At 37.5% G+C, this 21874-nt stretch overlaps 1 long non-coding RNA gene and 1 pseudogene across 1 annotated transcript; one reads left to right on the forward strand and one right to left on the reverse strand.

The window, feature by feature from the left end:
• The window catches only part of LOC134211953 (ubiquitin-conjugating enzyme E2 R2-like), an 82131-nt pseudogene extending 72070 nt beyond the window's left edge, over positions 1 to 10061 (forward strand).
• On the reverse strand, positions 2493 to 2945 carry LOC134216062 (uncharacterized). The gene is made up of 3 exons (XR_009980461.1): positions 2772 to 2945; positions 2612 to 2711; positions 2493 to 2552 (listed from the first exon to the last, which is right to left on the reverse strand). It is a non-coding gene; the product is annotated as an uncharacterized LOC134216062 (long non-coding RNA).
• Positions 10062 to 21874: the final 11813 nt, after the last annotated feature.

Below are 21874 nucleotides of genomic sequence, written 5' to 3' on the forward strand. Positions count from 1 at the left end.
AACTCCTTCGCATGAATGGTGTCCCATGAAGGTGTCTTTTGTGGCATTGGTGAGAATTGGTCCATACACCGTCCATCCCAATTTCGACTTTACTGCGATGGGTTCCCCTGGCTTTCCAAGTCTGGTTTCGAGAGGTGCGTACAAATGGAGATCTTTTAATCCAATCAGAATCTGAGGAACAGCCTCGTAGTAATCTACTACTGGCAGATCTCGAAGATGTAAATATGTCTCAGCCACGTGTTTAAACCCTAGCGTTTGTGCTGGTAACTTAAGTTCTCCTACCGTATGCGCGTTCTGAATGTGGAAGCGTTCTGTCGAGTTTCGTGCAGATATCATCAGATCTACAGTCCGTGAATCTTTTTCAACTCTTGATACACCTGCCGTCCATGTGACACGAAGAGGCTGTACCATGCCCTTGAGGTTTAGTTGATTTACTAGTGATTTCTCTACCAGCGTGTATGAAGAGCTTTCATCCAACACAGCAATAGTATTTACCGCATATTTCCCATTACTTAAGGTGACCGGTACCATGCGAAACATGACCGATTGACGATGAAACCTGTGTATGTTACAATCGGATATAGCCTCCTCTTGATGTAAGAGTGGATGATGAGCGGCTCCACAATCGTTAATGTTACATCGGAAATTTAGTTTGCAACTATTATCACCATGCTCATTCAAGCAATTTTGGCAAAGCTTCCACTGATAAACAACTGCCCAACGATTTTCCAAATTTAGTCGACGAAATTGATCACAATTTCTTATACGATGGTCCACACGATTGCAAACGCGACAGGGCCTCCGTGTGCTTGCAGAAAAGTGTTGCTGTTCTTCTTCAGTCGGCGTGCTGTGAGCATGTAGGAATCCCTCTGCGTCCCTTGTTTTCACTCTTCCTTTCTTCGTTCGGTTATCCGCACCTTCAAAAAACATTGTCGCTTCACTAGCATCTCTGGCAATCTCCGACAGAAAATTGGCTAATGTTCTCAAAGTTACGCCATGTGTTCTTCGTTTATAACGAACCCACTCCATTTTTGTTGCTGCTGGCAATTTTTCTACCAGTTCTTGTATTAACATCGGGTTGAATAGATGATCTCTCATGTCTGTAGCTTCTAGATGATCTACTAATTGCTGCACAACCATGCCATATCCTATAAACGAATTCAATCTTTCAGATCTGGGTGGGTCGGCTCTTCGGACCTTAGCTAGTAACATGTTTAAAACTTGTTCTGGTCGACCATAAAGCATACGAAGCGTCTCAATGACTTGTGGAACGGCTTTCGGTAAGAGTAACCGACTTCGCACTGCTTCCAAAGCCTGTCCTTTTAAGCTTTCTTGCAGTCTGGCTAAATTTTCTACATTCGAAAAACCACATGCTTCATTTGCAGTTTCGTAGCTCGATATAAACATTGGCCACTCCTCCGGACGTCCAGTGAATACTGGTAGCTTTCGTGCGAGGAACTGCCTGGCCGAAAGCTGGGCTTTAGATGGGATATTCAGAGATTGTAGCACAGGATTACCATTTTCTTCAGAATCTGATGAGCTCGTCTCATTTGCATGCAGAGATAATGAGTTATTTTTACGATTTACCCTGATATCGGTTGTTTCAATCATCTTCGGTGTCGAATGTTTTTGGTACGCTCCACGGTAATCGTGTTGGATTTTGGCTTTGGCTGCTGGCTCTCCGTGCGCGTTGCTTGTTGAGGGTTTCTGAGGGCCGCTGCGGATTGCATTATTGATCTCCTTTGTCGGTTTTATGCGCAGCTGCTCTAATTTCGTCTGCATTTCATCACGCATCGCTAGTTGTTGTTTTTGGAAATCTTCTTCATCCGCAATTGCCTTCTGTAAATGCTCCTTCTCAATTTCTAGTTCCATTTGTCTCTTCTCACGCTCTGCCTTTTGCCGTTGCTCAGCAAGCTCCCGCCGGACTTCTAGTCGTCGACGATACAAGGCCTTTTCCAACTCCATTTTCTTTAGCTCCAATATTCGCGTTTCCTCTAGCTTATTCAGTTCCCTTTCTAACTCATCTACCTCCGCAGACACATCTTTTTCTCCGTCTCTTCCGGCTCTATCGGGTTTGCAGCTGGCTCGTGCTGGCCACCGTCTTCTGCATTGTGCCCGTTGTGCTGGTTCATCGACAAGTTCTCGATCTTCTCCTGGCAATTTATGCAGCTCCATGAAACTTCCTTCACGTCGGCGGATACGCCGACGCACTTAAAGTGGAACCATTGTGAACAATTATCGCAACCTACCATAGCCACATCATCGTGATCCGGACCACTACATACTGCACAATTATAACTGGAGACTTCAGTGGAGTTTCGGTTATATCGATGTATGTTCATTTTTAAGTTTGTTAGAACTTCAGGAGCGACAACAGAAACCTTTTTAAAGCAGATATTGCAGGCAGCTTAAAACTGTAAATTTATTGATCTTAGTTAGCTTGTTTAGTAGTTTTAATAACAGATTCACTTACATGAACAGTTTCTCTTTTAGATTTGTATGCGCTCAGTTCTTATACTCCGATGTTTTCTCACTTAATGATTGGTTCTGTTCTAAATTGTTAATGGTATTTTTAATGGGAAATGAGCAATGAATTTGAGTACTTTCTTACCTATAAAGTATAATTGTGAATGGTTCGAATCTTTATTCCCACTGGATTTCTAACCAATAAACACGATCTCTAACTCGACACGGTACTAACGACTGTCTACCTATATAATTTCAACTTTCAGTTAAATTAAACTAACAGTATCCAATGCATTGCTACTTACTTCTCTTCAGATTCCAATAATAATTCACTTTAAATTAATTCCCAGGCAAATGTCTCAAAAAAACTTAGTTTGATAATCTACGCGATAGATGTCTAACAATTTTGTCCAATCACGTTATCATCGTTTGTTTTTATCTCGTTATCTTTTATTCCCTTATCTTCTACAAATGACAGAGAGGCGCAAAGTTATATATTTTAGGTTCACATCGTCTGGTGGGTGGTGCTTACATCATGTAAGACGCAAGTGAATGTATTTGAAAGTATCCTCACTATCAATAAATTAAGTGAAATACTAGAAATTTTAGCAAAAATTCTTTTTACGTCACATTCGATTTACGTCCCCCCAATAAGTGACGTAAAAAGAGGGTTGAGTGTAATTCCATAAGCCCCGCCCTTTCATTAGAGTAGAGTGGGGCACGAGTACGCACTTAGTTTTCAATCGATCATGTGGCCCTTATGACGCAAGCTTCTGCATATCAAATCAATGTCGGTGATTCATATATTCTTCCTTTATGCTACCCAGTGGAAAAAAATATTGAAATTATTGATATTCGTTTTAGGAGAACCATTATTGTAAGACAAGTGAAAAACGCACTCTTACCCCACCGATGGGGTAAGAGTACGCATTTATCCAATCATTTGCTTTAAGTATATATTAACACAAATAAGAACATGAACATTTATTAGGGAATGTTTAAAGATTACGTAACTCTTAAAGGGGGAGGGGGTCCTAGAAATGTGCACTTTCATACGAAAAACCATTGTTTTTTTTATATACAAAAAACTACGGACCTAGGTAAAAATGTATCAAGTTTTGCGTAGCGTAAACAAAGGAATTTTCCTTAAGGAAAGTCCACCAATCACGTAACGTAAAATTTGGCTATTTCATCACCCCTCCCCCCTATCTTACACTTTTTGTATAAATCCTCTAGAAATTATATGCATCGTCATACATCTCGCAACCCCTCCCAGCTAAGCGTTGCGTAATTTATGGATGTTTCTTTTGAATTAATGAAATTATCATTTAGATGAAATTGTGTTTTCATATTATGTTTAGGTGTACAACAAGTCCAAATACAATTTCATCATTTCGCTTTCGTCTTTTCACCAAATTTTCACACCAAATGACTTATCTTTAAAAGGAGAACTTGTGATATGTGGTTCTTTACGCTTTGGAAGTAGTCTTATTTCGGCCGGAGATACGGGTTTGACATCAAAACTTGAAGATTCACATGCGTACTCTTGCCCCACCCGTTCCTGCGTACTTTTACCCCACAGTCCCAAAAATTTATTCAAGTAATGGTTTTGACTTCATCGAGGACTGTCTGTAATTAATTCTTGAAATTCTCCTCGCTTTGCCACGTACGATTCCATTGCGGGCGAAAACCAAACGTTTCAAATAAATATATTTGGGTTTGGTTTGACGCTACTTTTGATTTTATTTATTTCTCTTTTATTCCGGACATTTTTGAGGATGGTGTTCTCTAGGGTTGTGATATCCTCCAATGAAAACCAGTCGAGTGGCTTCAGCAGCGATGAGGCCGATGAGTCATGTTAATTCCACGGTTGGAGACTCAAAGTCTATCTAACTGGGAGGAAACTATTCGACTTCTTGATTCAGTTGTCCTCCGAGCAGTTTGATTAAACGTAATGGCTAGAAATAAGATCAGCAATGCAATACACTGGGGGTATGTAACAAAGCGGAGAATAGAAACGTGCTCAAGATCAACGTAAATGCAATACGACAGACACCCGGGCGGACAAAATTACCACAGGGCTCAGCGCGTAAGAAATAAAGAGAACATAATTATGTTGAATTCATTTTATGTATTCATTCGTTTTCGTTTTTTTTTTTTCAAATATGCAAATTACCAAGGAAGTGTGTGGAGTGTGTGTGTTGTATCGTGTAAAATGGCCATGACTCACATACCTGCGCAGGATTTAGAACGGTGCTGGCGGTCCGGGAGTTCATCGGACGAGGGGTGCACCAACATCGCACGATGTTTTTGCCAACAATGGCGGCGAGGAAAAAAAGATCCTCGGGTGGGCGTTGCACGCTGCCACCGATCGTGCGGAAATAGCTCCAATCCTTGATGGCCGAAATATAGATGCGGGGAAGGGTATCGGCAGGTCCAGTGCGCTACCAGATCATTCGTCGCCGAACGCAGGAAGGCTGGAAAGGGTCCACTCCGTCCGTTTGACTGCCAAGGAACTGGCGGGCCAGGATGAGCGCGGTCGTCACCGTAATCGTCTTCACGTGAACGAATTCCAAAAAAAGATGGCGGGAAAATGCCAACGAGCTTGTCGCTCGGATAAAAAAAGCGCCCGTTGGACGCTATGTTCCAACGAGAGACGAAATTAAAATAAATTCCAATAAATGAATTCACTTGTCATAATTACCTTTTGTACAAATTTAGAATTGCACAAGAGTGTAGAGTTTTCGCTTCTTGTGATACTCTAGTCGGAAACTAATTTAATAGGGAAAAATTAAATACAATTATTGTTTTACGTTTCACTCATTAATCACTTGAACTTTTATCCTTTTTTTTAAATTAAATTAATTGAAATTGAAAACCAACCTTTAATTAGGAAATGGAAAAACACTATCACTGAAACTAACAGTCCGCACTCTAGCCGATATAATTTAGAAATGGCTGAGTGGAACTTTTAGAATACCTAAGGAACCTTTAAAAATATGTCCATTATTAATTTTAAACTAATTCAACTAAACGATATTTTAGACAAGTAAACCACAGTTTATTTCATTGCAGTATTAGAAGGCCATCTACGTTTAATCCGCAAAGTATTCATTAGTTCGATATAAATATAAAGCTTTTATCCGAAATAATTGAGCTTTTTTATAACAGATATTTATTTTAATGGTGCTGTTATGTAAATAGTTCCTAAAATAAATTTTTTCCGTTGCTTAAAATAATTCAATTTTTTTTGTGGCAAATCGTTACAGTGTTCAACCGCAGTATATTAGGCCAGGGGTTGAGCCATACATATACTCTACATAGTTCTCTTTTTATAGACTAAATCTATCCTAAACAAAACAAGGGATCAAATGTAACCTCTTTCCCTTACAATGCGACTCTATTGAGAAGATAAATATAAGGCATCTTAGATATGTTCATGATATATTATTTTCAGTGTTCATGTTTAGGTTCATAAAATTATGTTGACTCGTCTTTTTTTCCCGTTTCCATTGATGTGTCCGAACATAGACTTGAAATACCTACCTTGCGAGTATTTTCGATATCTTTGATGTTGATGTCATTTACGTTACACATGTGAGTAATCATCATAAGTTTCTGCCTTTCATCAATCCGCCTCCATTCGTATAGCGTCTGGAGAGAATGGAAGAAAGAATCAGTCGGAAACAAGTTACAAATAATGCAACCATAAATGAGGCATATGGCACACGCCGCGAGGGTCTCCGCTGCGATCGTCGTCGCCGATGATGGAAGGGAGTCATGTTAACGAAGAATAATGTTTACCGTGACTGGGCTTGCATCATGCGAAGAGAAATGACTCCCATGGGAACTGCAGTCGGCATCAAGAAACTGTTTACCACCGACAGAAACATTATTGCCCGATTGTGTCGGTTCGGAACGGGGCTGGAGCGGAAAATGGCACTTTCGCACACAACTCACATTGCCGCGTAAAGAAGTTATATGGATCCCGATTTGTTATCCCATTCTTGCGGTACAATCTTTCGCAGGATCGTAAAAAGTCGGGAAATAATAAGTTGTACAAATTGTATTTTCACGCATCATATGTCACTTGTGGTAATCGGTTTGTTTATGAACTGATGGTTTGTCATCACTTTGTTGAGTTTTTGCTTTTAGGATCTGCATTACATTGGACAGAAATATTAAAAATATCTTAAACAGTAAAGGGGAAAATGGCAAACCCGTTTTGGTATTATGTTTTAAAATTCATTGTTGATCTTGTATTTCTTATTATTATTTACTAAGTGTACATAAAAACTCACCACTCACCGCTCACCACAACTCGACTCAAGTCAAGTACGAGACACTAATGACGGCCTTACTGTTGATAATTCGTTTATGTAAAGTTATAATCAAGTAGTGGAATTAAGTTGTATAGTATGGCAACATTTGTTGGTCGTGGTTTTGAACAATTTATTAAAAATGCATTAATATAATACATAAAGGGTATAAATAATAATGGTATAAATATATGGTATAATATATATTAATAATAATGGTATAAATAATGGTATAAATAAATAAAACATGGTATAAATGTATAAACTAAATAAAAACATACTCATACTTCACACACGACATGTAAAATAAACATCAAAATAAATGTAGATTCAATTCAAAATACTTCTGGCTGTGCATTCTTATTTACCCTCAAGTTGAGATTTAATAAGGGATGCTGATTGACATTGGCTTTCAGATAATTATCAATGTGGTTGAACAGCCGTAATTTTGTCCTTATTTTCAATTTCATGCCCATTCTTTTTCTATTTTCATCGCGTTGAAAAAAATATGTTGCGGGCTCTACTCAAAACTCAAATGCACAATCGCTCACTTTGAGCTATTGATTGTTTATCCTCGCAAAGGGTGAACAATTAAACAAGGTAAGGAACGGCTAATATTTTAAATATCCGAACTGATTAGTAGAATAGAAGTCGCATAGGTCACATCATTTCTCATGGTGCATCCCGATCTACGTTTCTTATTACCCTACCCAACTAACAAAACATCCTTCCCTTGGTAGTTGTGGAGATGCAGAGGTATTCTCGGTCTTTTGTAGCAACAATTACCACACATTACATTCCCTTCCTTTTCCAACTAACTGTAAGGACTTGGCCGGCGCCATTATTGAATAAAATGTGTGAGCTGCTGAAACGTGCACTTCAAGAATAGATGGTAAACCCCAACTACTATTCACTTGGATCGAAGTACAATTTGCACCAGCTCTGATCAATCACGGAGTAGCAACCATTGATATTATGTACAGTCAGTCTAAGCTAAGCTAAAAAAAAGTTTTAAAATGTTTCCCCATTTATCACAATCAGGGTTTGCAGAAATCGCTCTCAATAGATAACGAACAACGATAAAAGAGAGGTAAAAACTGTTCCGAATCATAACAAGCCATGATAATAAATTTATCAAACTTGTATACAAGTGCGGAAAAACAGAATCGGATAGGCAGCCCTCACATAAAATGGTGATTCTCGCTTTTTTTCGCTCCTTTCGTGTTGGTTACTGCACAGCTGTGTAGAACAAGTTGAAATGCATCATCAGAGCCAGTGCTCCCCGCATTTGGAGCTTTCTAAAAGAAATTTATCATGGGGTATAGCATCCCGAATCAGTTCTCTATCATGACAGCTTGCGAAAAAAGTCTCTCGCGGTATGCTACATTTCGTATATGTATACAGAGATGATAAGTGAGAAACGTGTTCTTTCTCTTTAGGATTTAATCCCTGATCACACTACATCATATGTTTCGCTAAAAGGATTCTCACTTTGTATAATACTCAAAGATCCTCCTAGTGGTTTTTCTTGCTACTTTGGGCCCATAATCTGATAGAGTTATACAGGAAGACGGAAATGAAACGCGCCTTGTTTCAAGAACGTAAGAATAAAGAATGAGAATTTTATTTATTCAACATAACAAGGTGACTTTTTTACATCGCTTTACGGCAATGTTGCTATGATGTAGATTATGTTGCTCCTCAGCATCAATTACGCGCGCTCGGAAGGTTGAAAATACGCTACGTGTACATCGAGCCTAATACTTCTGCGTATACTGGTGATATCGATTTATGAAGGAATTTACTCTGGCACTTAGACGATTATCCCTAACATTCAACATTTTCCTCATGAAAAAAATCGACATTTCTGATCAAATGTTTGCCTTTTCGTTCCAGCTCGATATGACTGACTTCTATGACGACGATTACGATCTGGACACCGAGGACGACGATCAAGACTCGGTCGAATCATTTGCCGACGGCGATGACAGCGGTAACGGTGAGTCATAACAGACCAGCTAAGCCCTTTAGCGTGTAGCATTGGTTCAGTTTAATTTACTATATATATTTGTAATTGCTTTAAATTGATCCGAGAAGACAAACTGAAGGTAAACTGAAAAATCATGGAATAGTTGATTGAATGCAAATCGCTCGCTTAGACCGTTTTTTATCAGAAAAAAAATTCGATTTTATCATTTCTGTGTTTATACATACATTGGATAAATTGATTAAAGTTTTGTAAGCGTCGATTTAAGTCGACTGAAAATTTGACATGAATAAACGCATTCGTAGAGCTCTATGTTTATTGAATGCATCACAATAACCGAAAAAAAACTATGACTTAAAATCGATTTAGTTTACGTTTTGTCCCAAATTTACGTTTCACTTGCAGCATACATTACTTTTTTGTACATAATCAAAATTAAAAATTGTTAGTGAAAGAGAATGTGAAACTAGAACGAAACTAAAACGATAAAACTCAACTTGTCGCAATGCTTTGCAATTGGATGTCAGCATCCAAAAATATCTTCTGCAACATACAGATTTACCCTATAGTATCCTATACTAATGAGCCGAGGATTTTTGGAATATCAAAACAAAACAAAATAGCCATAATCGAAATGATTATGGAGTTTAGAATTGGGTCGATTGATTACAAGCGACAGAAGCTTATCATTGGAAAATGTGTAAAACACACGATTGCTTACGTTTTCGAAGAAACGTTTTTTATCGTGGGTTTCAGCAATACATTCTCTATACCACAACCCTGTCAAACAGTTCATGTTGAGTGGATTGATCTAAATAGCAGTACACCTAAGCCAAATGAATAAAAATGGGACTGTTTCCCAGAAATGCGCAACTCGACTCATACAGTTTTTGTATAATAAATGTTTATGCCATTCTGTGCATCATTTCTTCCATGTCAACGCATCAAACATAGTTTTCGTTCACTTGTAAAATGCAGCGAATTTTCGAAGCAATATAAATAGTGGTGTAATATTGAAAAGTTAAACTGTAAAACATAAAAAAAAGTTATAGGAAAAAAAAAACAAAATACAAGCAGCCCGATTTATCTCGATCTTTTTTTCTCATAGTAAGTAGTATTAAATAAAATGCATCGCGCGTACAGCATCATTAAATGAAGAAACAAAAAAAACATGTTCAAGCGGTACTTTAATTTAATTTAATTTTTATTTTTTGTTTTTGTAAACAGTTAGATTAGATTTATTGATTTTACATAACCAGAAATACAAGAAATTATTTTATTTTTACATACGCTCGGAACTATCAATTAGTTCTAAACAATCCGAACTTTCCACTGCTTCAACATTAATATGATATAATAGCGCATCTCTAATGTTTTTTTTTTTACTTTGTTAGATTTGTTCACCTTTCGTTATGCTGCAGTCGCCTCTCCTCATCTCGATATTGAAGGGACCATCGCGATAAGAAGAGATCGAGGAATGGAAGGAAAATTGAAATTGGTACTATATTTAAAAAAAAGCTCGTTTTCGTGAAAAACGACAATAAAACAAATGTCATTTCTTGTTTCTGATGTGTTTGTGATTGCCCAAAGATGTCTTAGTAGCCTAGAAATTTTCAACATATAGACATCGGGAGAGAGAATTCTGAGCAAAATATGACCACACCATATCGAGACAGATCTCGCGCTTAGTTTCATAGGGGCGTAACTGTACAGATCGATTTCTCTTCGTCAATGCTTTATTTTTAGTATTGTACCGAAATGCGCTAGTTTGTCGATGATTTAATGGTTTGGTGTGATAAAGGATGATTGTATCTTGCACCAGAATCAATAATCAGGGTTGTAGCTTTTGAAATAATTGAGTTATTAACAAAATATAAAAATATAAAAGCGTCCGTATCCTGGTTCGTCTAGGTTGAGGTTATGTTTCAAACTTTTTGGGTGTCAGGTCTATCTCCACTTGTGCCCCAACAGGTGAGTATTTTTTAAAAACTGTTTAAAATATTCTAAAAACCACGAAAACTTATTACAAGTGAACACCAGAGTACAGGCCGGACTCGATTATCCGGAGTGTTGAAAAAAATTTCACTCCGGATAATCGAACCCTCCGGATAATCGAGCCATTTTTTGTTGTTGCTGAAAATTTAGTTTTTGCTCAAATAATCTTTATTTTGGTTATATGACATCTAATAAAATATCCCGTCATGGATTCTGACTACCGTTAGAGATCAGTGCCGATCCGAAAATCGTCGGCAGCAGCGTTTGTCATAATTTTTGTCGACGATGACTTGGCGATTTTTTCATGACGTTCGTAACGTAAAGTTGTTTTTTCAGAATATTTTAAGACATTAACGAGAGAATCCTTTTAATTTCTCCGGAAAAATCTAATGAGCTGTCCCAGGAGATTCTTCCAAGTTTTTCGAATTTTCAACAGGAATTGCTTAAGCTTTCACGGGAATTTATTTGAAATTTTCACGGGAAATTGTTTAGGAGTTTGCATATGCCACCGAGCATGCATGCTTCGAATTTAACAGAATTTCCTTGTGTTTTTTTAAGTTTCACAAAAACTGTTTCCAAAGGAATTTCAACTGGATTTTTCACGGAATTTCTTCGGATTTATGCGTAAAATTCCTTATGTTGTCTATGATTAATTCTTCGGAATTACTACGAGAAAATTTTCAAAAGACGAAGGGTCGTTTAGTTGAAGGTCATTTGACCGAATACCACATGGCCGAATAATACGTTAAGCCGAAAGTTATCTAGCCGAATTCCATTTGTCCGATACGTCTAATCCGATAATGTCCGATATCATGTAAAAAAAATTTTGGCTGTACTTCCAAGCTAGTCATTTGGCCGAAAAAGCCGTATGTCCTAACAGGTCGTTTGGTCGAATAGGCCTTGTCATAGAAAATTCCATTTGACCGATACGGTAGTTTAGCAGGAAGGACAATTTGGCCGAAAATGTTATTTGGCTGATCGGATTATACGGCGAAAAACGTCGACCCGTTCAACCAAACGTCATTTTCGATCAAATGAGCTGTCGGAGCAAAGGCCAGTCGAATTTCGGATTAATGATATATTCGGCCAATCAACAAACGGCCATTCCCGCTCCACTTGTTCACTAGGTGCTGTGTGAATGTCCTGTTCGTTGTCTAATGATAAGTGTTAAGTATTCAGTATGTGTGAGCTCTGGTCAAAGATGGTGATGGTGTCGTTCTTTCTTTGAAATTCTACAAAAAGATCTTCCTAATTTTTAAGGAAATTTACTCAGAATTTCAACAGTAGTGTTTTCGAGATTTCGAAGGATATTCTTCAGAATTTTTATTAAAAGTTCTTAGTTTTCAGGAAAAGCTTTTTCGATTTTTGAACGAAAAAATGTAAGTAATTTTCAAGAAAAATAGCCTTTTAAAGAGACATACTCTGGAGTTTCAACGGGATTGCCATAAACTATCAGCGGTGACGGCGCACACCTCTAACCACCGTGTGATCCTCCGGGAAATCAGGAGGTTAAAAAAAAAAATTATCGTTGAGCACCGAGATTTTTTCTGATGCATTTGTTTTTATATTGTTGTGGCCTTCTGAAAATTCCGGAACATCCGTGAAATAAAACAAAAAATAATGAATTTTATCGCGTAGCATCATTTGACATTCTAACTACGGAATTTATTTCATTTGATGTATTCAAACTAAGGCTTCTGCAGTACATAAAATTCGTCTACATTCAGCTCGGTTAGTATTTGCACGTCGCCAACTTTGTAGTCCACGGAAGGACCTCGAATCGAACCACCTTGCTCTCTGCGCACCTCACCTTCTTGTCCCCTACGGCTCCCTATCAGGAACCATTTTCACCGGGTAATTGTCCGACATTCTGAGCATGACATTGTGTATGGATCACCTTGGCCGCCGAGTGATTCTTTAGAAAATGAAAATATTCATTTCATAATTAAGGGAAGATTCATTAATTACGTAATGCAAAAATTGCCATTTTCAATCCCCTCACCCTCATGTCACACTTTTTGTATGAGGTATCTAAGAAATTGTATGGATTGTCACACTTCAGGGAACTCCCCTCCCCTTCTGAGGATGTTCCCTAAACACAAAGATTTTTTGTTGTTACTATGCGTACACCAGTTCCAGTGTTTGAATCTATACATGGACCACCGTTGGCGAAAGAACCATCTTTCATATAAATATTGAGGCTGTTCACAAATTACGAAACGCTGGAAGGAGAGGCAGCCGGTCAGACCGTGCGTTACGATTCACAAAACCAATTAAACCTTCCATACAAAAAACGTTACGAGGGGGAGGATAGAGGTTCAAAATCGTCAAATTTAGCGTTACGTAATTTGTGAACGATTCCATTCCGGATATTCCAGAGCACCATTAGCATGTTAGCATGAGTCACAATGTCAATGCTGTACTCAGAATGTACATTCGAATGCTTAAGAAAATATCGGTGCTTTGAATTGAAATTCATAAATTGGCCATTTTTATGAATGTTCTTGATTTCCGTTCCCTTAGGGTTCTTTCACAAAATACGCAACACTGAATTTGATAATTTTGATACCCCACTCTCCCTCTGGGTTGCGTTTTTTATGGAAGGTTTAATTTTTTGTACGATCCGTAACACTTGGTCTGACTTCCTCCCTCCCCCTAAAGCGTTACGTAATTTGTGAAGAGTCCCTCAGGCCTGGTAGCGGGTCACTTTTTAGTGACTTGGTCACTTTTTTTGGGCTAGTCACTAAAAAGTCTCTTTTTTTCGACCTCAAGTCACTAAAGTCACTTTTTCTCGCAAAAAGTCACTATTTTCAACTATTTTGAAACTATTGAAACCAAGATTTTTTTTATAAAGCTTTATGTAACCATCTGATGATGCTTAAGGAATTCTTGAAAGAATAGCCCAAGGAATCCCGATTGGATTTTCAAAGGATTTTCTAAAGGTATTCTCGAAGGATTTCCAAAAAATTCTTAAAAGCAAAATATCAATTTTTCTAAAGGTACTTCTGAATGAGTTCCTGAGGATCCAGCAATCTCATATTTTTGCATCAACACATTTCTTGAAGCAGTTTTCATAAGAAGCTCTGAAGGATTTCCTGAAGAAATTCCCAAACATATTTCCGGAACATTTCCTTAAGAAGTTTTCTTAAGTTTTTTTTTTATAAAAAAACAGCTGAAATAAAATTCTAAGAAATTTCCGAAAGAAAACTTGACCAAATTTCCAATGAAATTCCTAAAAAAAAATCAGAAGAATATCTGAAGAAATCTGCAAAGTATTTTATAAAGATATTTATATATTATTTTCGTTCACTTCCAGTGTTTTTAAAAACTATTTGCTTGCAAGACTATTCACAGTTTTGAGTAGTCCTGTTTTGGACTGATATTGAGTAAAATTTCCGTGGAGTTAATCCCATTTCCGAGGGATTTTCACAAGACATTTTTGAACAAACACCTAAAGGAATTCATAAAAAAAATGTAAAGGAATCGCCAAATGCATCTCTAAAGGAATTTCCTGAACAATTCCTTTAGATGTTATCTTGAACTTTAACAAAGAAATAAAATCCAGGAGGAAGTTCTGAAGCAATTCTCAAAATCCGGAGGATTTTCCGATGGAATATATGGAGAAATTTTCAAAGAAATACCTGGAGGAATTTCCTGTGGTATTCCTGAAGAAATTTTGATTGAATGGCTGAAGCAATTTCTGCGTAAACTTGCAAAGGAACGCTGGCAAAAAATTCTTTAAAAAACTATTTTTCGCAATATTTACTTTTTTGAGTTAATTATTTTGCTGCTAAAATCTATATATGGCACGTTTGTTTTTACCTGGAAATTAATGTAAAACACCTGGAAAAACCTGGAAAAATCAGGGAATTTAGTTTTTACAGATGAGTAGACACCCTGAGTATTGTTATACCGTATGTTTATAATAGCTCCTCTAGGCAGATGATCGTTTTATGGCGAGTTATTTTTTTGATTGACAACCTTACCCAAGTAACCAAAAGTTCCTTTAAGAGTGCGCTTTTCACTTAACCAGCTTCACAGAGCTGCTTAAGCGAAAAACGTACTCTCAAAGGAACTGTTGGTTACTTGGGTATTTACTGTGTTTTGTTCCTCCTAAAGATGTTTTTATTGGCCACGCAAAATTTGAACAACTTCTCCCAATAATGACCATATGCTATCATTTCACAGCACAAATCCATAAATATTCTGAATGATCTTCATTGATAAAAATGCCAACATTCCACCACAATTTCAGGATTTTTGGATTTAGAGTTATTGCCTCAATTTGAGGAGACTTGATCCCTCATTAGTCGTCCAAACTTATCTCAACAATTCAAGAAAATATAATTTGTTCTCATTTTTTTGTAATTGGACAGATGTAATGAAGGGTTTGCTCTAAACAAATATTTATTGAGTAGATATCATAGAAAAGAGATCAAGTCTCTGAAGATTGCATGCGCTGTCGAATTCCATAGCAAAAATCGGTCATGAATACGCACAGTAAGTCGGAAAATCCACGTTTTTTAGTTAAAAATAATTAGAAGTTCAGAGAGCATGGTTCACAAGCAGGAGGTCGAGCGTTCAATCCCAGGCTCGTTGTGCATGAATCTTCATAATTTTTGTTTCTTTTTCTACCAAAACGATCCGTACTGTTATTCCTGTCGCACCAAAAATTCCAAAAACTTCCGTGGCACCAGTGACAAATCGTAGAATTCTCTGCATCTTTCTAAAGTAGGTGTTCAGTTAATCCAATGATCGTAATTTTCACTCATTCTCAAGAGAAAAGATTTTCGCCGAGAAATAATTTTCGGGAAAGAAAAACAGGTGTTATGAGTGAGTAAAATTTCTGTGGGGTTAAAAGAGAGGGAAATACAATTTTACTTAGTATCACTGAGTAGATATAGTTGTTGTATAGAGATAGAGTTGTTGTAAGAGAAAATAGTGGTAAGTGAAAAATGTTTTCCGCCACAAATTACGGAAAAATGATTCTTCTTCGACCCAAAAACGCTGGATTTCGTCTCATCGAACTTGCAACTGAAATTGGAAGTCACTATTTGGTCACTTTTTCTGCAACTGAATGTCACTATTTGGTCCCTTTTTTCGCCAGCTTTGGTCACTAAAGTCACTATTTTGAGTGGCTTCGGTCGCTACCAGCCCTGGTCCCTTAGGAAAGCGAGAAAGGCACTATCATTACAAGGTGTCTTGCATATATCGGATACATTACGGATACACACTGATAATACATATTTCTATTTTTGTAAGATAAGTAAAAATATTACTCCGGATAATCGAGCCATTTTCTCCGGATAATCGAGTCTCCGGATAATCGAGTCCGGCCTGTACTGTAAATAACAGAATTATTCTATGGGATGATCACTAATTGAAAAATTATGAAAGGATTTCAGAGTTCGATGCATTGATAATAAAAAATGATTGAATTAAGTAGAATATTGGGGATGTCCAATTTTCCCCGGGTGTTCATAATGCTCCTAGTCCCCCTACACCGTAACACCGACAATTGATAACTCAGCAATGCAGAAATCATTATATTTAAGTTATTTGTATAGAAAACCTACCTTGAAACGGAGCTAAAAATTTGTTTTCTAAAAGTCAAGCGTTTTCATAGTTAAGTATTTTCATTGTTATTTTTTTATGATTTTTTGCATTATTACCAATAACTTATTTCACGAGACGAGCCACCCTTGGACTGAAAGTCTTTTTAATAAAGATATAGGGGAACTGTTCCGTTTTCCATCTCACTGAATATATATTCATCTCATCGCAAAACAAAGAAATACAGCGCCAATCTCGTCGCTTCTTATTGCTAACACGTGTGCTCACAGGTGAAAAAAAAATCACAAAAATAAGAAACAAACCAAATTCCTTTTCATTGCTTTGTTTTCGATGGGATGGGAATATGAGCTATGGGATGAAGTGCTGAACCGTTCCCCTATATGAAAATAAGCTTATCTTCGGCATCTATCTTGTTCTCCGAAGATTTGTATTTGCTATTCTATCTTCTGCCATTTGCGCTAGATGACCTGCACACTGAAGTGCACCGTATTCTCTACGATTCATAATATTTTCTTCTTTAAATATATGATTTTGTTTGTAATTCTTGCGTAAGCTTCACACACATTTTTCTAGCCTTTTACTGAGCATTGTACGCAACACCTTCCGCTCAAAAATCCAAAAGCTTCCGAGTCTGCCTCTTCAGGTTTCATGTCCGTAATTGCCCACAGGAAGAACTAAGGTATGTGTATAATAAAAAGCTAATTTCGTTTCCGTCTGGTTTCCGTACAAGGCCTAGCTTACGACTAAAACTGGTTACACAAGCCGGATGTAACCCTTATTCCCAGCAGAAATACTTCGTAGGAAGCATCATAGTCAGTCTTCACAAGCATTAAAAGTAAAACAAATTAAACGCCTTCAAACATATCCCCTTAAGTCTCTTCACGCAACCATATACTTCATCTTGGCAGAGCTCACGCATATGCTCCAGGGTTTTGCAGACGAAATCAATACTCTTTACGCAAAAAAGTTTTGAATTTTCGTGCAAAATTGATGACGGGAAATGTTAATAGGAACCTAGGTTTGCCGGGTAAAAATATTACAAACGCTTAAAATCCGCAATCGTTTGCCGGACGAGCAATTCATAGCAACCACAATCAACGAACAAATTTTGCTCCTACCTTTCACCGGGTTACGAACAGTTCGTCTAATTCAAATTTTTCAAACAAACCTACCTATGCAAGCATCGCTGCTGGCAGATAAAATTTCGTTTTGGAAAATTTACCGACGATGAACGATTTTCATACCCATCTTCCAGTCGAAATGCTTCGATAATTGATTTAGTTTTAACAGACTCAAGTCAGTTGTGTGACCAATTGGTAACTCTTGCTGACTTTGACTCTGATCACCTTCCTGTGACGTTTGAAATCTCAGAAGAAGGATAAAGTGAGATCTGTCACTAAAAAATAAAAAAAAAAATGAAAATATGAAAGCCCCAGAAGGAGGAGTAGATTTTTTTATGAGCGGTACAATATATTGATACAATATGATTGATGAATACAACGGTAGCCTTTATCGGAAGAACGATTTTTGACGTAGAACTACGTCTGTCTTTTCCATATTGGGGTACACTTTAAAATTGCAAAAAATAGAAAAACGTCACGAAAATATGATAGATTTTGATCGTTAATATCTCAGCCATTTCTCGATGGATTTTCAATTTTCTTTGACCATTTGATCAAGGAAGAGTGAACGCTCCATTCCCGATGCACACTGAAGTTGTTTTTTACACGAATCGCTTATTATGCGATTTTTTTTCACTCGAATTTCGGGATTTCTGCGGTTCGTTCAGACATACTTTGGAATTTACGCGGGGTTTGACTTTGTTTTAATTCACGTGGCCCATATCATCCGCGTAAAAAATGACTCCAGTGTATTACAATATAAACGTATGATAATATTTAGTATTGAAACTTGCTAACAGTTTAGGAATTGGTTTCGGTGAATCAGTCAATATCATAAGTGCATTGCAAGCTTCTTCTTCCATAGCACTTCATTCCAACTATGGAACTTGGCCTGCTTTTCAGCTTAGTAATCTTTTTTTTTTCCCCTGTTGGGTATCTTAATCACTGCGACCATTTGTTAGATCTATTGTGATATATGCCCCATTTGATCTAGCTTTGTCAAGTTGACGCATCATTACTATTTAGAGCAATTGCATTTCCTTGACTACCAGCGTTATCCCAATGCGGTATTATGGTTCTGATGAATCGTACTACCATATTGGGACTTGTTCTCCAAACTTCTGAGGGTTCTATAAGCCCCCTATTGAAGAACTGTAATCTCTTTCTAAAAATTGCCGGACAATGGCATAACAGATGTTCCGAGTCTTCTACATGTGTGCCGCAGAAACGACATACATCATCTTGAAGTTTTCCTAACAGATTCAAGTGATATCGGCTCGGGCAATGGCCTGTTATAAGACCTGTATATGTGTTAAGATCTTTTTTGAAAGATCTAAAATTTTGCGAGTGATAAATGCGTTTGGTGCGATGAAACGTTTAGATTGCCTCGCAATCAAGGTGTTTTTCCAGATGTCCTCTATTTTAGAATGTTCCCAAGATTTGAGTTCCATTCTAAGAGAACACGCAGATACACCACAAAATGGTTCGGGACCTATGAATTGTCGAGATGAACCACGTCTGGCCAGCATATCAGCTTGTTCATTGCCTTCAATGCCAAAATGACCAGGAACCCAATACAGGTTCACTTTGTTACGACTACCCGACTGTGATAAGTGAGTTGATACTTATTTTGTTTAGAATACTAAGATGTCCTTTTAGGTCACCTTCGAAGAGGTTTGAATCTCTCTTGACCTTCAAAGCACTCTTCTATGCTTCTAATTGAATAAATTGATCCAATGGTAGCATGTGGAGCAAAGCGTCTAGCGCTTTATTCGGCGTGCTCCTCATTGCACCAGTTATTGAAAGAGTAGCTAATCTTTGAAGTTTTTCCATCTTCTTCTGAACCACCCTTTCTTTTGTTTTTGGCCACCATAGTAATGCGGCATATGACATTCTGGGTTTCACAATCGCCGTATAAATCCATTGAATCATTTTTGGCTTTAGTCCCCACTTTTTACCGAACGTCACCTTACTTATCCATAAAGCATTTGTAGCTTTGCTTAATACTTCCTCAAGATGTAAGTTCCAATTCAGCTTACTGTCAAGTCTAACTCCAAGATGCTTGACTGAGTTTGAAAGTTTCAAATCTTCTCCTTTCAACTTTAAAGTAGGAAGAGAATTATTTCTTCTCCTTGTAAACGCCACTAATGTGGCCTTTGAAGGATTTATATTTAATCCTTCTTTTCACACCATAGTGTGATGAAATTTAGAGCGATTTGCATTCGGTCCGAAATAACACAGTCATATTTTCCTCTTACTAATATGACTATATCATCCGCGAAGCCAATTATTTCAAAGCCTCGAGCCTCCAGTTGTTTGAGAAGATCATCAACGATTAAAGACCACAATAGAGGTGATAGTACGCCTCCTTGAGGACACCCTTTTACTGCTCTCACACTAATTGATGAGCTTCCAAGGTTGGCTGATATTTCTCTTTTTGATAACATCTCGCCAATCCAATCAACAATACATACATCAAAACCTCGTTTTAACATAGCATTCTTCATTGAACTGTGAGATGTGTTATCGAATGCTCCTTCAATATCAAGGAACGCTGCAAGTGAAATTTCTTTTGCTTCAAAAGTTCTTTCCAACTTTGTAACTAGCTTGTGAAGCGCTGTTACTGAAGATTTTCCCTCCTGATATGCAAACTGATTTTTGCTTAGAAGAGTTTTCGTTAGATAAGATGATTTTATATACTCATCTATCAGTTTTTCCATTATTTTAAGTATAATGGACGATAAGCTGACTGGTCTGAAGGATTTTGGGCATGATTTATCCTTCTTATTGGCTTTTGGGACAAATGTAACCCGCACTTCTCTCCATGCAGTCGGTATATAGCCTAATATTAAGCTTGATCGGAACATCTTGGTTAATATGGGTGTTAAGATCACTTTTCCCTTCTGCAGTAGTACAGGAAAAATTCCATCCCTACCTGGAGCTTTGAAGGGTTCAAAAGAATCAATCGCCCATTCAACTTTCTGTTCAGTAAATATTTCATTGGCCAGAGCGCTAGTATTGCTCCTGGTGTAATTCATCCCAGTGACTTTATTCGTTTGTTGAATATCTCTCCTGGCTTCATTTACACTAGTTTGCGTATCAGATGCATTCTGGTCTTCAAGTGAATTAATGATAGAACACGGGAAGTGTGTTTGCATCATTATTTCTAATGTTTCATAACTTGTCTTGGTAAAAGACCCGTTGTCTTTTTTAATAGTTCCAAGACCATTTGTGTGATCTTTAGCAAGGATTTTCTGCAATCTAGCAGCTACTGGAGTACTTTCAATGTTTTCACAGGTGTGCCTCCAGTTTATCCTTTTAGATCTCCGAATTTCTCTATTATATGAAGTGAGGGACTCTTTGTATTGTTCCCACTGTTGTGTACGTTTAGCCCGGTTAAAGAGTTTCCGGGTTCTTTTCCGCATCTTTTGCAAGTTACTGTTCCACCAGGGTACGTCTCTGTTTGAAGAACGTTCCTTAGCAGCACAGCTGACTTGAAAAGACTTCAGTATTAAGCCAGAAAATTGCTTAGAACTTTCTTCTAGTCCACGATAAGAATTTGATGAGGTGCTCAAGTTTTCCGCCTCACTTATCAAATTTGAGATATAAAATTCCCAGTTAGTTTTCCTGGGATCTCTTCTGGTTTCTATGAGTTGATTTCCAGCCTCATATTCGAATAATATGTGCATGTGATCAGATAGAGATATTTCATCTGAAACATGCCAATTTGTGATTTTCTTCGAAAGTGTATGACTACACAAGGTTAAATCTAGAACTTCTTGCCTGATAGCATTTGAAAAGGTAGGTTTATTTCCCCTGTTACATATATCTACATCATTTTTTGCAATATAGTCGAACAGGTTCTCACCCCGTCTGTTGATATCCGAACTAGCCCATATTGTGTGATGAGCGTTTGCGTTACAACCGATAATGAAAGCTTTATTTTGCTTTCTGCAATATGAAATAAAAGCGGCTACTTCTGGTGGAGGCACATCATCAGCATCTCCTGGGAAGTATGCTGAGGCGACAAATATTTCCGTTTTCCCACGAATTGTCGGTACCTCCATCATAACCGCAACAATATCTCGATTAATTAACTCTGTTATTGGAATAAATTTTGCTTTTCCATTCACCAAAATTGCAGCCCTGGGAGGTTGCTGTCCTGTTTTGTAAATTATTTTGGATGTATTTGTAGGAATACCCATTATCCTACCGTTGTTCGTCCATGGCTCCTGGATTAACGCAATATCCAGTTTGCTCTCAGCAAATCTCTTACAAAGTACAGCTGTCGCTCCCTTTGCATGGTGTAGATTTACTTGAATGAACTTAATTTTACTATTTTGCATTTTTTGTTATTTGGATATAATTCCAGCATAATTCATAGTATGGCCAAAGATATTGGGTTTTCCCCG

The sequence above is a fragment of the Armigeres subalbatus genome, chromosome 2, assembly GCF_024139115.2.
Source record: "Armigeres subalbatus isolate Guangzhou_Male chromosome 2, GZ_Asu_2, whole genome shotgun sequence".
NCBI lineage: Eukaryota > Metazoa > Arthropoda > Insecta > Diptera > Culicidae > Armigeres > Armigeres subalbatus.